At 39.8% G+C, this 14,334-nt stretch overlaps 2 protein-coding genes across 2 annotated transcripts in view; one reads left to right on the top strand and one right to left on the bottom strand.

The window, feature by feature from the left end:
• The window catches only part of nedd9 (neural precursor cell expressed, developmentally down-regulated 9), a 142,240-nt gene that overhangs the window by 66,565 nt on the left and 61,341 nt on the right, over positions 1-14,334 (top strand). The gene's annotated exons all lie outside the window — the stretch shown is intronic.
• Positions 1-14,334, bottom strand: part of smim13 (small integral membrane protein 13) — a 117,953-nt gene that overhangs the window by 32,836 nt on the left and 70,783 nt on the right. The gene's annotated exons all lie outside the window — the stretch shown is intronic.

The raw sequence follows: 14,334 nt of genomic DNA on the forward strand, positions 1-14,334 counted from the left end.
GCACGGGGTCTTTACTTTTCTGCTGTGACTAGCTAAAAAACAAGTTTTAGCTAAAGTGGATATATTTAATTTTATTCTTTTATCCGTTGACGAGCAACCAAACAACGTGGTTGCTAAGCGACAGACAAGAATCGAGCCTTTTGTGACGGCATCGAACGTGACTCAGCCAATCAGAGCTCAGCACCACAGCTCCATAATGTTTATAGGTATAAACACACACGTTCAACACGTAATGTTTGTTTTATCTTTATTGTTTTGTAGTTTGATTTAAAAATTTGCGTCACAATCAAATGACGTTAAGTGCCAGCTACTACCGGGGCGTTGCCCATGACGACGGATGGATGCAGGAGCTCTCCGTGGTGCTGATTGGCTCCTGCCACGTCACCCCAAAACGCCTGATATAATAATAAATAATGTGATAGGATGGATGTAAGACAGGCACAAAGGAATGGGGAGTCTTAATGTTGTGTTTAAAAGGAGAAAAATATCAAATTTGCCTCACAAAAGTATTAAATTGAAGTATAATAAATCATTTGTTGAAATAAATCCACTTTTTGAAGCTGAGGCGGACTAAAATATAACGAAGACCTCAAGGCAAATAGCGAGAAGTGAGTTGCCCTGTCAGCCCCAGTAGGATTAAGACAGGATCTGCGAGCAGATGAAAGCTATTTTAAATTGTGTGAAGCTTTACACCTGTCTGACATCTTTTTCTCACGCGGTTGAGTGTCAGAAAGGAAAACGTGGATGTGGAAAGGCAGGATGTTCTGGTACATTTCTCTGAGGAGTGCAGTATTTTAAGAAGTGTCCCAGTTCAGAGGTATGAGGGTGAGGAAACGTCTGACATCTGACATCTTTTGAATCTGTAGAATTTCCTCCAAATGCAAAGGATAACAGAGAGGGTTTTAATAGGCTCCTGGATCAAGAGGGAATTCATGCACACTAATGTTATAAGCTCAGCTATTGTTGGTAGATCAGCAATGAGCTGTCTGGAGGAATATTTAGGAGTAAAATGTACACGTAGCTGCAGGAAGGCATCGTTAAAGGAAGATAGCATAGGCAAAATGGTTGGAAGAATGTGTAACTATGATGTGAGATTTGTGATAAATGGGCAAAAACATGCAAAACAATGCTGTGTAAAATATTGTACCCCGAATGCATGAGGATTACTTAACAGTTTTAATGTATCTCGTGTATATGCAGGTTAATACGCTGGGATAAGACCAAAGAGTGAAACACTTACTTTACCTCCTGTTTCATCACAACTGCTTTTTTTTTTTTTACGTCCTCTTGCAGCTTTCTCTGCTCTGTCTAGTCTGAAGAAAATGTTCTGTTAAAAAATGAGGAAAATGTTCAGATGTATTATACAGGATCAAGTAGCCATGGAAAATGAAGCACTCTAGTATTATTCCTGCATTGCATTTTTTGTATTTGGCTTTGATTTATATGCATTATTCTCCATATAGAGAGACACAACCAAAGAAAAACAATGTGCTGCCTCACTCAGGTGGCCTTTGGGGGCAAACTGGCAGACAAGACAGCAAAAAGTCAATGATGGCGATGTTTGGTCTGCAGAGCAAATGTCAACCTTTGTTTCCTGTAAAAGCTTGACTTTTCACACAGAATCCACCATCGACTCAGCTGTCCACCGTGAAACTCTTTAGAGAAAGTGTTTTTATCATCATTAATTTAACCAGAGTTTGTACCATTTTGCTTCAGATTATTTAAACAGACCCATGACTGGATTAAAGCACAACACACTGACCATCTGATCGATATATCACCGTAGATATAATGTATACAAGACGTCATCTTTTTCTTAACAAATTCTCATTGTCTTTAGATCTCACTGGAGCCTCCCGGGGTACCACCACCCCCATTTTCCTTCACCATAACTGTTTACTTTGGACTACAGCGACACATTGTTTTACCTCCTGAATCCATTGACTTCCCTCTGCACAGTGAGCGACATTGTCTCTGTCTATGGGTGCATTATTCCGTGGTGTTTCGCTGTGGCTCAAAGTTTTAGGGCAGACAAGGCTTGCTGCCTAGATCTCTTTTTGAAAGTTATGATGGTAAAAAGGACTAAATGAGACAGGCCACAACAGTAGTGAGCATTTTTGGACCTTATTGTGCTTTTTGTGCTGCACAATTCTGATTAAAAATGAGAAATTGCTGTACTTTCTGTATTTCTACAGTTTTATTTCTTTATTTTTATATTTAAATGTATATATTTCTACAATAATTACCTTATTTCTTGAATTCTGCAGTATAATACATCTTATTTAGTGTCATCACAGCATAGCACAGGTTGTGCTGATTTGGGGGATATAAAACACTTTAAGATACCCTTTCCAACAAATGTTACTATACTATACTATACTATACTATACTATGAAAAAAATACCTATAACCATACATACAGAATACAACATTACAATCAACTTCATTTTAAAAGGTTGAATATCAACTTTTCAATACAAGTGAAATAAAAATCTGCATTCTTTCACCATAAATCTTCTCCATCACTAAATAATTTTAATGTCAAAGTCCATCTATGTTTAAACACTTTCATGCAAAAAATACACTTGCAGTTGCTCTTAAAGAAATCTGGTTAATGGAAAACAAATATAATCCACAATTAAAATGCTGAGTTACATAATCCAGAGAGTAAGAAGTCATAGTTTTTACATAAAAATGTCTGCATCACAATGTAAATCACATCCCCTGCAGCCTTTTTCATGAATTCATTTTGCATGTAAATGGGTAAAAATGAATTCCCAGTGTGTTTTATGGGGGAAGTGGTTCTTCGGTTGGTCCGGTCAACCGATGTGTGGGGTCAGCAGGGTAAAGTGAACCGTGTTGGGAGAGACGGAGCGACGTGGGTGGAGGAGATGAAGGAGCAGACACATCAATGGTCATGGCAGAGGGATGAAAGAGTCCTTTGACTCTCCCACAGCTTGCAGCATCTTTGAATTGATCTAAACCATCTCCGTGCATTTCATGTGAGAACAAAAGACGTATTTACTCTGCACTATTCTAGTTTACTGTCATCTAATAACCCTAAAAAAGAAACTGTGGAAGATAATTTTCTTCCTTTTATCCCCAAGAGACTCCAGCTTTGTTTGTTGAGGGAGGGAATTTCCAGCACATTAAAAACAAACAAGTTATTAACATATCAAATGCAGCCTGTGTCGTGTAGATTTAATGAACTGCTGGCTGAATGCTAAAATAAAGGTCAAACCAGAATTAGGTCAAAACATAATTAATTATCCTTGCTGAATAGGGCAGATTAAAATGTCATGTTAAAATTTTATCTCGACTGCAAAACTGCATGCTTTGATCCATCAGATCAGTGTTTCCCAACCAGGCATATTTGAACTCCATGGGGGTCTTCGGCAGTGGAAAGATTGTAGCTCAACTAAATTAAAGAAATAAGGATTATGCTTTGATTAGAAAAAAAAAAAATCCAAATATTGAGTCACCTGTGACACAACATTTTTTAAATAGTTAGCTAAAAGTGGTCGATAAATAAGTACAACAGCTAAATCTGATTAATGGTCAAAACTGTTTGAAGTATTAAAATGGTGACATATTTAGTTAAAATGGTTGAAATGGCAGCAGTCGGCCAACTCCAAGTGGTTGTAGGCCTTAAATACTCAAACACAGCAGTGTTACAAAACACAGCCATATTAAAATCCACTCACATGAGCACATCTGATAAATGAAATGAGGTGGTGGATGTCTGACAAAGGAGCTGCTGCATCAGATGATTCTGCCTGTTGGCCAGTAGGTGGATTCCTTCTCCCATTTTTCTAACGTCTCCCTGCCTGTAGTTTTCCATAACAGGGCTGGATTTCTTTCTTTCCAAATATCATGTCCACGTTTAAACATCTACAAAAGACAACAGCGTGATGTTAGTGTGTGAGAAGGTGGTCAAATTTACAATGTATGACTTCTCTCAGCTTGGCTTTATGACACAGTTCTGCTATTTGACTCTTGACTCCACTGATGCTGCTATCATCTCCATGTGCGTGTCACCAAGAAAAGGCTTCACCACATCTGTCACTGCATACTTTTGAACTGTCAGTGCTTTGGAGTAATCTGCAAAGGCCGTGTGAATCCCCTTTCCAATGAGGAGGCATTGACAAATGTTTTTGTCTCAAACGGGGATTTTTGGGGGCAACATGAGACGTCACCGTATCCTGGACGGACTCATGCTGGCATTGTGCTCGCCCACAGAGTCAGCCTGAGGTTCTGTACGGACCTGCAGCATTTTGGACCTATTATCCCAAGGTTTTGTTTGATCTCACGTATATTGAGCCTATTGTGTTCATTTTTTTGCTCGGTGTAACTGAATCTGCAAGGTGAGATGTCTCCCCCTCAAACCTATTCATCTGTGGGTGCTGTGGTCTTTCTGTCATTCTTTCTCTCAGCATGTTTTTGTCTCTGTCCCCCCCCCGGACAGATGGCCATGACTCAGGTGAGTCATCAGCAAAGCCCCCTCATCTGGCGAACATCCCTGTCACAGTGATAACATTAACTGGAACCAACCGGCTGTGTGATGACTCAAGGTACTGCTGCCTCACTATTACACAAAGACATGCAGTCGTCTTCCAGCTGTTTCTGTTTTCTTCTTTTGGTCTATCTTTGGTAGTGAAGTTAAAACAATCCATTTAAATGCATAAAAAGAATCTGGAAACACAAAAAAAGTTGCAAGAGTTTATGAGTGGTCAATCCAATCAATAACCAACACCAGAAACATAAAATTGGAGCATCCTCCTGTGTGTGTGTATATATATATATATATATATATATATATATATATATATATACATAAAATTGGAGCATCCTCCTGTGTGTGTGTGTGTATATATATATATATATATATATATATATATATATATATATATATATATATATATATATATATATATATATATATATATATATATATATCTCCTTATAATACTCAGACACACTAAACACAAACGATGCTAAATAGCATTAAAAGCACTGGTTCTTTAGCTTGTACTTGAAAACCTTTACCCAACTAAACTAAGCTGAAGAACCAGTAAAGAACCTCTAAAGCAGGTTCTTAGTGTGCAGGGCTATTGTTTAGCATCACAACCACCCCAAAGAACTGAAAAACCACAATCTTTTTGGTGTACCAACACTCTAATGCTGTAAATATCAGACTGATCTATACACAAAATATATGAACTATACCCTAATAAATACACAAAATGACCTCAACCTCAAATCACACAGTGGTGGCACGTCATAGCACAAACAGTGCCAACAGGTGGAAACAGCTAGCTTGCCTCTGCTCAAAGGTGACAAAATCCACCTACCAGCACCCCCAAAGCTCACTAATGACCAACTAACATACATATTAACAAACAGGTTTATCTGGCTGTAAGCATTCCTCCTATTGTTTCAATATAAACTTGAAAACTTGTGAATTTGTCCTTTAAGCAGAGATAGTTTTAGAGGTGAGGTTAACGTCAATCATTGCAAATGATTCTTGTCATTTTGACAAAGGACAAAGGTATTTTCACTAAATATCAGTAACAATCAGTCAAACACAATTCACATAAAAGTGTTTGTGGGTCTGGATGAATTTATCACGTCTGACATGAAAAGATTGTCAAACTCTTGTATTATGGGTCCATGTGATTGATCTGAGTGACTTAAAGAGAAACAACAGCACCAGTACCGTATCAACTGTATGCCTAACAGAAGTTTTTTTTGAAAAACCCACTAAAACTCTATTGTTTGGTGCAGTGCTGGTACACAAATCTGAAGTCAAACCGAGTTCACGAGGGCAGGCTGTCTGATTCCCTTTGTAGTGAGAACAAGGAGTTCCCAGAGACTCACCTTTGATGGCTCTCTGCAGGCAGGTGTTCACAATCACAGTTTAAACAACGACTCTGTTTGAAGTGGCACGAGTTATATCGAGGGAGCGAATGAGGGTTTGATCTCTCTTTGGCTCTACATGAAAATAGCTGCACCTGAGAGACCCTCCGCTTGACCGCAGCCAACGGCTCCACCTGCATCTGACAAAATCTGCCCTCAGGATGTCTTGATCTTCTCTGAAGTTCCTTTATCTTCATTTGAAAATTCCCAGCCTCCCATATACTTTGGTGCTGCTTTGGTCGCTCATTTCTTATTTCTTGCCTCTAAACAGCAACAACGAAAAAAGGCTTTTGAGATATTTTTGTTTTCAGCCCCCTTTGTACCCTGGGAAATGACGACAAAATGACAGAAAAGATTAACAGCTAAGAATTAGACTTGGTAATTCATTGCAGCGAGTGGTACATGTCATGTTTTTTGTGATTAGAGGGATCTCGAGTCTTTGAAGGGCAACATCAAAAAAGTGTTGAGTGACCACTGATGCCGCTGCTTCACTGTGGGAAACCCGGATCAAGATCCATATTGCTTCAGGCACTGTCATTCGGATGAAAGACAGCCAAACGTACTGGCTACTGGCTAGAAATCTTTCGCTAAGGCTCAAGACTCGAGCGGCATGGGTGAGTCATTACAGAGAGGACGAGCTGCTTCATGTTCCTGCACGTGGGAGGATCTGGTCTTTCATTGAGAGAAACTTTCCCCCAGGGGCACAGATTTTGGTCAATGTCAAAACAGGGAGTTAATCATTGCTTGAGTTGTAATTTCACTTGTCTTCATTAATTACTTCTTTACTTTGATGCATTTCTATTGCAGAGGAACAACAACACCACATTTTTGAGCTGGCGAACAGGGAAAAAGTGTTCAAGTTGTATGCTAATAACAGTTAAATAAACAAAACCTCAACATTGGTGAATAAGATAAGTAGAAAGTAAGAAAGTTTATTTAAAGTGCATAATCACAGGCGTCACCAGTGTGAGCAGGAAGTTAACATACATTAACACACAAATGACACCAGAGACAAGTCTGAATGTCTTGAATGAATGCTGAATGACACATGGTTGAAGCAGGAACTATCTGTGTGTGAATGATCACAAGACATCAATAACAAAGAGTAAAACCAAGTAGCTGCAAAGTTCCTACACCCGAGTCAAACATGCTAGCGGCTCTTTGAGGCCGCACAAGGCACCAGTAGGCAACAGCTTCAAGGTCGAGGCTAATATGAGGTACAGATATGTTTTCATAAACCCAAATATTGAACAAATGTGAAAAGAAAAATCGCGGGATCACCAAAGTAAGTAGGATTCAACCACTGGGGAACATGCATGTCTGCACAATATTTTATGGCAATCCATCCAGTACCTTGTTGAGATATTTTAGTCTGGACCAAAGTGGTGCACTGTAAAACTGAAAATTTTGGAAAAATTACTACATACAGAAAATGATGTGTAATATCCAGAATCAGTTACACAAAAAAAGGCACCATGGTCTGTTTCTGCACTGTAAACTGCAGTGTAGCCAGTGTATTCATACAAGGAACAGCCAAAATCTGAAATTTCACTTATTCTAACTTAACTCTCCCCTTGAGGCCTATATTCATCCCAGGGTCACTATAACTCGTCTGGAAAAATGGGGGAAAAAAGGAAAGGGATGGATGCCAGCAGTATGTGGGTGAGGCAGACAAGCTTAACACCAAACTTTCCAGAAGCATAAATGTTCCCGGCACGTTTTGAGTCAGACAAGCAGCCAAAGCCATCCAGTCCCAACAGGCCTATCAACGTCTAGGATCTGGCCTTACAAATCCTTCTGTAGGAGGGGGAACACAATGACCCATATAAAACTGCCGTGTAGATTACAGTGTTCGCTATCAGGACACTGGGCTGTTTCCATCACAGCTCTTTTCAAAGCCCAGGTAAGCTATGAAATGCGGTGGACTGTGTCGGTTTAACACCAGCGGCACTCAATGCTCCACAAATGACCATGAGGCATTTACGGTTTCCGCTGATTAGACGTCAACTCTTTGTGACAAAAAGCTCCTGAATTACCAGCATAGACCTCCGCTGAGATAAGAGCCCCTATGTTTTTGTTGCAGGGCTCTCGGAGAGAAGATGACAATGATTTAGATGACAAATACCTCAGCAGCACCTGTATCAGCGGCTAAGAATGTGTCAGAATCTTATCAACTGGATGAACTCAATGGACTCCAGACAAACAAAGATACTCGGGCCTCATTGTGAGCAGTGTAATGCTGATGTGCTCGCTCTTTGTCCGCGAACAAGACTGAAATTTCACCATCACAAACACAAGGTCCTGTCTGCACCAGCGGTTCCCAACCTTTTCTTTAAGCCCTGTCAGATGCAGTCAAGAATGGATGATATTTAACACTATTGTCAATATTAAAGCGCACACCACATAACTGTAATCTCTGCCAGTAATCTGTTGTGTCTCTGTTTTCTGTCTGGCTCCTCACAATCAATTGTCCACTAAAGGCAAAAAAATGCCAAAAAAAAAATAAAAACACAAGACATTTCAACATTTTAAGCATTTCTTAAGCATTACTTTTGACTCACTGTTTCCACTCTACATTTAAGTGTTTAGACTAGTTTTCACACAGGTTACAGCTGATTCAATGCATGGTTATAGTTATATTTTCTTTTTCTATAATTTTTTTTACACCATTTAGGATATAGCATTCCCATGCAAAGTCACTCTGGACATGTGTGAACAAATGTGTGAATAAATCTGTAACAATTCACATTTAAGCTGAATCTGATAACTGTCATAAATTACAGGCTGCTGAGCAATTAACCTTAATTAACTAGAGCTGAACGTCACAGCAGCATAAACAGTGATGCAGTCGCTCACTGAGGTCTGTTCTGAATTGTCTTTTGATTATGATGCAAATGAAAATCTGTCACATTATTTATTAACTATTAAATATAATTCAAACACTTAATTCTTTGCTCATTAATTACAGACGATGATTAAAATTTAAAAAGAAAAATCAAACTAAAACCAAAATAGATAAATTAGCATTGTGCATGAAGCATTTTAAAATATGTTTAAAGATGGCTGTAAACAATATTTACTCTAGAAAGGACTCCAGAATGGTGGAAAGTTAAAGAGCGAGGTAGCAAATAGTCTTGATACACACTGTTATTGTATTTACTCATATATGATACATATAGTCATAAATGTATGGGATTTGTCCTGGATTCATGCAGAAGTACTACTATTTAGTGAAGTTACTGTTTCAGTGTTATCTTGTGATTTAAAAAAAAAGCCTCCCGGTGTTTATCTTGCTAATGTGACAGATTTAGAGATGTGACCGCCTCGTCTCTGTCTCAGAGATGCCATCTTCACTGATAAACCTTTCAGAGGTAGAAAAACTCCTCCAGACAACTTCCTGTCCCACCAAGAGGATGAATGCTCTCTCAGAACGATGCACACTGTGGGTGTGTAGCTTATCGAGGCACAGTAAAATGTATGACTCTATGTAAATATTTATAGCTGCACAGTGAATCGGTTCGGGTACAAAACCTTAAATGAGTCATCCTTAAAATCTGCACCGGTCAGACTAAACAAAACCTGATCACTGTCACTGATGGAGGCCTGAGTCCTCCAGGGATACTCCTGTGGCACTATTTGCATAATGTTGTCTATTCACTCCCACAACACACACTTGTCAGTGTAAGGAATTATCTGCTAGGCAAATGTTAGCATGCTCCTTTTACTAAGTTACAGTTTTTTCCAAAAGCAGGGGACACGTCATAAGCTTACAGCTACGTTATTATTTTATAATGTGAGGTTTCAGGTTACATTAGAAAAACACAGGGGCGGCCAGGGACTGAAGCCTGAGGGTGCTGGTACATCAAAATGTAAGCTCTTATCTTGTGTTCACACTGCAAGTGGCAAAAATGACCAAGCATAGCCGACTACACTGAATATTGCTAGCACTTGTTGACAAATAATATATACATGTTTATTTAAAACACATGTTGTTCTAAATGGATGTTAGCTTTAGCTTCACTCTTAGCATTGCACCATGTATGTAGCCAGCATGTACACTCACACCTAATATCGGTAGAATTGAACCTGCCAAAGACCTGCTGACGTCAATATTGAGAAGAAACGAGGAGCTGCTATTGCTTAATTGTGTGAAATCAAACACCCAAAGTTCCTAAGCTTTGACGATCTTTACCGTAAGCTTGTGTGTCATGATAAACAAAATCTATTCCGCAGAAATGGATTATCATTCATGTCAGGAAATCATATCGAAACTTATGTGCTGGCAGTGACATATTCCTCCTAGCGTTTTATTTCCTTTACAGACCTCTGATCAGCTTTTGTTTCATGCCTGGCCAGTTCAATCAAAAGGGGAGGGTGGGTGGCAGGTGCAGCGTCTCATTCCAGGTAAGACGAGGATTTGTTCAAGCACGACACAGGAAAGCACTCCTATTAATTATTAAAAACAACTCAAGCCAGCAGAGAGGAGCAGCAAGATGTGGATGTGAGTAATCATATATGTGATCAATTGACGTACAAATGTGTCAAAATATCAGATTAAAGAACACAGAATAATTCATGCTGCCTTTTATCAGAAAATCTAATTAAATAGTAGGCAAACTAGCCAGAATCTCAGCATACATGCGACGTGAGTTATTATTCTCCTGATGTTTTTTCTGGCAGAGACAGAGGCTATTGAGGTTGTTATGTGTGTTGTAACTGAGTAAGGTGTCTACCTCTGAGATCAAATTACACCTTTACCTGGATTTTATGAGACTTGAGTGCATTTTTAGAGATAATAAAACTTAAAAGTCTCTCTACAGAGGGCTTCTTTGTTACCAATAACTCAATTCACCACTGTTTTCAAGCCCTGAAAGGCATGTATTAACTGGACACCCCCCCCCCCACCACCACGTCTCCTCCATTGCATAACACAGCTCACCCCAGAGTTGCCCAATACCTGCACAGTGAAGAGAAGAAGAACACAGTTTGTTCTGTTTGTACCTTTAGTTTTTTTGCTGGGTTTGATCGTTGCTGGTTAAACATAGTTCATCTTTAGGATTCGTGCCTGGAGAGCTGATGTCATTGGGCGACAATTACAGGGCGATTACAGGCACTTGTTAACATGGAAACACTGCAAGGACAAACAAACAAAAAGTGCTCACTTTGGCTGCTGATACTGCTCATTTTTTTTATTTCTTACTAAGAGAAGTCAAGATTATTTTTAAACATTCTGCTAAATTCAGTGTCAAATCAAAATAATTTCAGAAAATAGCACCATGTTTCACAAGTTAGGAAAACCCTATTTTTAGTTGTAACTGAAGTGCTATAAATACCAGAGTATTTCATAACTCATGGAAAGTAACAAACAGTTGCTGAGTGTTAATAAGATGACAGAGCTATGAGTGTTTCCTTTAGTTTGTGGACAGCAGCTCTGAGCTACAACATAGCTTTGGTATTTTTCTAATTTAAACATCTGGATTTAGTTTCACTCCCATTTTCCAAATTGGTTGTACCCTAATTATAGCCATATTTTTGCAATAATGTGTTTTTATATCTGTTGCCTGATTTTGTCTACAACTTGTTTTGCTGCTACAGACTCTCTTTAAAAGTCAATTTTTTTTTATGACAACTAATCTCCTGGATGTTAATTATGTTTTGCAGCTTGATTTTGTAAAAATAGCTGAAGTGCTAAAAGCAGTAAGTGCAGAGTTATTCATATATGCATAAGTATATAAGTATGAACAAAAAGATATACAGTGATACAGTAAAGTTAATACAGACACAGTGTGTACACTACAGATCAGCAATATAGAATATAGACAGTAAAATAAATATGTAAAGCATCTATTGCACATATCCGTGTATAAGGGACCTGCAAGATCATGTGTTGGGTCCTTTAAACCTGGACTTGACCCCACCAGTGACTCCAGTGACCACTCGCTGCATTTCAACCAGGAGAGACTTATTTCACTATAGAGACTTGAATAGTGATCAAGAAAATTAATTGATAGAGATATAAAATCTTTGCCAGTTCAACTCCATCACAATGACACATACACACACATATATATATATACATATATACTGTCTTATAACCCATCCCTGCTTTTTAAACTAAAGATGGATATGTGGGATGTGTCCATTTCTCCTAACATCCTAATTTTAGAAACATTTTAGGGGATTAACTTTTTTTTAAATCTGATGATCCAGTTTAATCCAGTGTTTGCAAAACATTTGCTATCTGCCGTCCTGTGAGCTGCACAACAGTTTACACACATCCACTGTCAGTCAAAACAACTTTCTTCACCGGAAAAAAGGATCTTTCCCTTCAAATATTTAAGAAGGGTTTGCATCAGCAACAGATGTCCCCTTCTCACTTTGCGCTTTACTCTCATGCTTGTGGTTGCAGCTGAGGTGGGGGTCATTATGCATCTTGGCTGAGCGACTTGATGGGTCACAGTTCAGCGGTGGAGCTTCAAATGAGGAGGAAGGGAGGCTCTGCAAGGATGGCTGCTTCTTCCATCAGCATTACCTGTGTCTCTGGTGGCTGCTCTCTCACTTACAGACCTTCTGTGTCTTTCATCAGCAAAGAGCACAAAGCACCCATGGATACCTCAGCCTGAACTTGCAGACATAATGGGATCGCACACAAAGGACAAGGCATATTTGGCTTTTACAGTCTCCCTTTGAGAGTATTACAAACACACAGGCTTTCTGATCGGGCACAGCGAGCACGTTTGGACAAGACGCAGCATACCAGGGGCTAAAACTGGGTCGGAAAATAGTTTTTATGTGTGTATATGTGAGTGAGAAGAGAGAAATTCCTCGGCATGAAACGTCCCGCTTCACTATATGATATGTTTAGCAGAGTTGCCCCATCTCAAATCCCCCAGAATGTTGAGTATTTTCTTGATCTGGGCTGAGCTAAAGGGGAAGGCATGCGGGCCTGATCCCAGGGTCGCCACGCTTAAAAGCTGATGTGGACGGCAGCCAGTCGAGTGAAGACACTGTCACAGAGAGAGAGACTCCCTCAGAGGGCTTGTCTGCTTATATGTTTGTGCGTTTTCTTGTTTGTCCTCGTCCTGCATGACTGACTCATCTGAGAGCAGGACATCGGGGAGTGACTCAGGTTCTCGGGTATTTGGTTTTATGTGTCCTCACAAGGCGAGACATCAGCTGGTGGGACACAAGCCACGAGCCGCTGAGGCATTCATCGTCTGCTGCACGGTTACAGAGCTGTCTTCTTGGCCTGCTGAGAGAAAGCAGGTCTGTTAACAGGAGCAGCTGCCAGGAGAAGGCCGGAGGTGTGTTTGGAGAAGCTGTGTCTTACCGCTGCTGATGAAACTCTTGTTTCTGACAAATGTCGATTGTTTAGCGACTAAGAAAAATGCAGTGAACGTAGACCACAGTAACACGTGCATGTAGCACCTGTCACCTCACGCACAGTTTCTGAGGGGAGCCTTCAGTTCAGCTTTGGTGAGCAAGCTACCATAGCTGAGTGTCATGCTGCCAGTGAAGCAAACCACTGCACTGGGCGACATGCTCCTTCATTTCACTGAACATAGACACTTTATTCTGAGGCAATCCCACGTAGAGCGTTCTGCTGCTGTAAATACTCAACAGCACACTCCAGCAAATTACTATTTGCTCTGGTTTGAGTAATGTTTGGTGGAAGCTACAGTGGGAAATTATGTTTCTCTACAAATGAATCACTGTGTCCCATTTTAAAGATGTTGTGGTTCAGCGCTTGGTAGACTTTGTGTGGAAGTTTGAAGGAAATGAGAGATGGACAAACACACAGATGGTTTTGGTCTTTTCATTGGATTTGTTGAGAAAATAAAAATGTAGACTAGTGTCTGTGTTTTCCTTTAATATCGTCTTCAAGAGACATTCATTTTGACCATCTATATATATATATATATATATATATGCCTATGATATATATGCAGTCATGCCTATGATGCATTTGAAGAAAGAAAATTACTGTGTATATCTCTAGTGGGAAAAATGCTATATGCTGTCTTTGTACACAAAGAGAGTTGAGTCACTTGAGTCATTCCTTTCCTTTCCATTTACTGTAGTTTGAGTTGTTTGGAGCCAACAACCACCAGAGGAGCCACTTACTGAGGCACTAATGTGTTAGGTAAGCTTTAGCCAAATCAGGGAGCTACATTTTTGCCACTAGTGAAAGCAAAGTAAAAGGCCTCCAGAAACTGAACCTTGGAGTTAGCAGGTTTCACACAACAGCAACAAGTTTAACACAGCACCAGCGCAGTAACTATCTGCCCAGATTCTCATAATAACAGGGTTCCCATCATAAATCGCCCCCTCCCTCCCATTCGGAGGCTCACCAGCCAGGCAGCACATCTTAACTCCATGACACTCCTGAACCCCAAGCCACAAAGCTTTCACCAGTGA

Source organism: Pempheris klunzingeri, chromosome 16 (genome assembly GCF_042242105.1).
Source record: "Pempheris klunzingeri isolate RE-2024b chromosome 16, fPemKlu1.hap1, whole genome shotgun sequence".
Lineage (NCBI taxonomy): Eukaryota > Metazoa > Chordata > Actinopteri > Acropomatiformes > Pempheridae > Pempheris > Pempheris klunzingeri.